This window comes from Oncorhynchus masou, chromosome 14, assembly GCF_036934945.1.
Source record: "Oncorhynchus masou masou isolate Uvic2021 chromosome 14, UVic_Omas_1.1, whole genome shotgun sequence".
Taxonomy (NCBI): domain Eukaryota; kingdom Metazoa; phylum Chordata; class Actinopteri; order Salmoniformes; family Salmonidae; genus Oncorhynchus; species Oncorhynchus masou.
The window spans coordinates 31765929-31770085 of NC_088225.1; the positions used below are offsets into that span (position 1 = coordinate 31765929).

The window sequence follows — 4157 nt, forward strand, 5'->3', positions numbered from 1 at the left end:
TCCAATAACCATGATATCCATATCTGTCAGAATAAAACAAGGCCCAGCTTTTTCTTTTTTCCATATTTCAGATCAAGTCTGATCACAATCACAATTCATCTGTACACAACTAGATCATCAAAATAACTATTTCAAATGAAAACATTTACAAATTATAAATAAACAAAGATGCTTAGAACAATTTGTACCACATCGAAACAGCTAACCCATCTGCAGAAGAGTTAATATTTTCTCATCTCAATTAGTCGCTGCTGAATTAAAAAGGAATAAAATGCAAAATAGTTATTACTTTTCAAATAAAATTAATTGCTAATGAATAAATTAGATGTTAAGACTGGGAGGAATAAGAGGCCAGAGGAACGACAACTGGAAGGGAGACTGCTGGGGGACAAAGGCCACTTCCTGTATCTCTCCACAGACAGGAAGTGAGAACTCAGCTGTGGTTTCTAGGCTCCACTGCTGCGCCAGCATCGCTAATGTAAAGAGTCTCTCTACTGCGCTTCAACAGGCACCAACGGCATGAAGGCAATACAAAGCATTTCTCAGTCACATCTACCAACACAGTCAGTAAGGCCCCTGGTGTAACTATATGGCACTTTCTAATGCTATTAGCATTCCCAACACAATAACTTGCGCTGATGTGTTAATTGCTAACGCAGCAACAAGAAAATAGCGATAATTTGTCTAATTCACTGATGACATGGTCACATAAGTCACGGCCATAAACTATTTAAACACCAACTTTGCTCAGTTCTTATAAGATCTCGTAAACAATTACAGTAAGATATGTACATGAGAATCAAAGCAGAATGTATTAAAAGAGGACAGGCAGTGAGTAGGGGGACTATTTTCTTTTGTCTTCCTGTTCCTGTACAAAAATACATGAGCGAGAAGTAAGGCCGCGGGGGACGTTGTTCACCTAAAGCATCTCTTCCTCATTAACTTATAAATCCCCCGAAAGATATAGTACCAAAAGACAGTTCAGAACACATACACAGTACATACTAAAATATTAATAACAAATATATCCTCACGGAGGACTCCTCTTTTCAAAACTGAGTTTCTTTTAACATTATACCTATAAAAATATAATCACAACTCCGAGCGTTAAAAAAGGCACTGTCGTGAGCCGTTGTTCCGAAGATAATAAATGTTCTTTACTTTGAAAAAGTTCTTGAATGTTTTATATTGGCGGTGGAGGGTGTGTTGGCGTAGAGGCCTGTGGGCCCCGAGGATTATGGGAGATAAGAGTCTCTGGTAGGAGATGGGTTGTTATGGGACAGTCTGTGCTAAGGGCTGACCTCTAACTTCTGGACTCTCAGGGCCTGGAGAGCTGTGTGTAGACAGGCTGCTGCTCCCAGTGCTGTGGACTGTGGGTCTGGGTGGGCACCGAGGGCACTCCGGTGGGGTCGGCGATGGGGGTATACATGGGCCTCTGGCTGGGGCTCATATAGCTGCTGAAGGAATAGAGCCCTGAGCCTTGGGCACCTGCATGGCTATAATAAGAGTTGGCGCCGCCCTGGTGATCAGAATAGTCATACTGGGTGCGGGTAATTGAGGGGTAAGATGAGGCGCTGTAGTGCTGCAGGTTGAATGAACCATAGGTGACATGCTGGGGGGGAGCCCTGCTGCTCACTGTAGTGACTGGGGCTCAGCTGCTCCGTCTTGATCTGAGTGGTTCTCCCCTGGCTCTGGCCTTGCTCTCCCCCAGTACCTCCACCTCCACTCAGGATGGAGATGGGGTGCTGCTGCTGCTTGGACATCCAGCCATGGCCTCCAGCACCCACCTGGCCAATGGAGCTGGAGCTGATGCCGCGGTAGCTGCCCGTGTAGCTCGTCTGGGCGCCGTTGATCCCGGGCATGCCGGGGTGCCCGTGGGGCGGTAAGTACTGGTCGAACTCATGGACATCGAAGGCCTCGATGTTGGAGATGACGTCGCTGCTCAGCTCGCCGATATCCACGTCTCGGAAGTCGATGTTGAGCTGGCGGCCCGTGCCCTCTTGCAGGCGGCCCTCACGCTTCAGGTCGGCCTTGCCCACAGCCAGGTCTGTTTTGGGGGTGGTCGGTGGTGTAGGTGGGCCTTGGGACTGGCCTGCTGGTCGAAAAACAAAGAGTTAATCTCACTGCACTCCATCATGATATTATTGACACAAATGATGCAACCAGGGAGCTAATAAAGATATGAGTGGAAATTAAGAAAGTGCAAATAAGATTTCGGAGTTTCCCGCCATGAAGGGAATGGTGCCATTATCTAATGTGCTTTAAAGAGGAAGAGATAAGTGGGCAGAGTAAAGACAGGTGGTAGATTTGCATGATGGCTTGTAAAAACCACAAATCATTGACAGGTGTGTTAGTTCATGAGAGCCCTAAAGGCACTGATATTCACGTTCTGAATAGGATAGTAGAGGCATTTACAATATAAAGATATATATATATATATATATATATATATATATATATATATATATATATATATATATATATATGGAGTTATATAACTATATAACTACAACTATATATAACTATTTTATTTCACCGGCATAATAGTGATTCCCATTCTACTTTAACATGATTATATTATAACATGATTATATCGACCAAAAGCAAGTTTGAGTAAACCTGGTATTATGTAGAACGACAATTTAATGATTTGTTCGAATGAATTGTTCTTACCTGAATGTTCACTGGGAGAATGCACTTCTCCCATGCTGGACGCGGGCGAGTCGGCTTGCTGGAGAGCTTTAAAGATGTCACCGGAAGAGATGTGGGTCTGTTCGCCGTCCTCTGGCTCGCTCTGCCCGTTCTTCACGGATTTTCTCCTTCTGGGCTGGTACTTGTAGTCCGGGTGATCTTTCTTGTGCTGCACCCTCAAGCGTTCAGCCTCCTCTACGAACGGACGCTTCTCGCCTTCGTTGAGTAATCTGGAACAAGTATCTTATTATATTACACGTTTTCGAAGTGTTGAAACAAGTACTGTAATTATTATTATTAAGATGTTATTATTATAGCCAATATTTGAAAACTTCAACTTCGAATCGAATTTATGGCCGTAGTTTACACTATTGAATTGCAAATGTAGCTATACACCAGACATCTTTCCAAATAACTTATTCACACTGCTATAAATTCAAGCTTTATCTAAGAAGCTATTTGTGAATAGCACAATATTAGTTGATCAAATAAAAAATATCCTCAACGGCGGGGAAAAGTGATGATAAGGAGTTGTAACCTACCTCCAGAGTTTTCCCAGGGTTTTGCTGAGTTCTGCATTGTGGAGATGTGGGTACTGGTCCGCCAGTTTCCTCCGGGCGGCTTGAGCCCACACCATGAACGCGTTCATGGGTCTCTTGACATGGGGCTTGTTTTTGCTGGAGCCGTTCAGTCGGACGGGCATGGGCACCAAGGTCCAGTCGTAACCCTTCAGCACCTGAGACACCGCATCTCTGATACATACAGGGAACTTGTCTTGGTCAGCCTTCTTGAACTCACCGAGCACGCCGTCTGGACCCAGTAAGAGATGGTTATCGGACGGCCTGGTATTCTCGGTGTCGGAACCGGAGCCAGACGGGCACGGCGAGCCGACCGAATCCTCAGACATGCTGGGGCTTGGAGCGTCAGAGAAACACTTCTCCTGTTCGTCTGTCATCTTCAGGAAGGGGTCGAGTAGATTCATGCGAAAAAAATGACCGCTGAGCTAATGCAATGAATTGCTCTTGGAGGGAAAAATTCCTTCCTATCAAGACTTTAGAATCCAACTGCTGCTGTGCCCACCGGCTGTAATGAATGGCACTGAGTTCGGTGCGCAAATTGGTTGACAAAGATGCACTCCAGCAAACTGTCAGAATGTTAACGTGAAGTCCTTTCAAAAGTCGCCTATTCAAAGCACGTTTCCTTGCGACACGATGGGTTAGGCGCGCTGCAAACGCACTCTAATGTATACTTCTCTTGGAAATAAAACCACTTCTGACATAAGGTCGCAATTTAATGTTCCAAGATCATTGAGAGAATTATGAATATACTTTCAGTGAGAAGCCTGTATTTATAGACTGGTCCAAGTCAGGAAGGAAGCGATTGGGTGAACATTTTTAGGAGGCGGAGACGAAATTTGACTCTGCGCTCCCCCCAATCTTCAGTCAACAACAGAGAGAGGGACATAA

At 44.8% G+C, this 4157-nt stretch overlaps 1 pseudogene; it reads right to left on the minus strand.

The window, feature by feature from the left end:
• LOC135554743 (transcription factor Sox-9-B-like) overlaps positions 1 to 3914 on the minus strand; it is a 4095-nt pseudogene extending 181 nt beyond the window's left edge.
• Between the last annotated feature and the right edge of the window lie 243 nt (positions 3915 to 4157).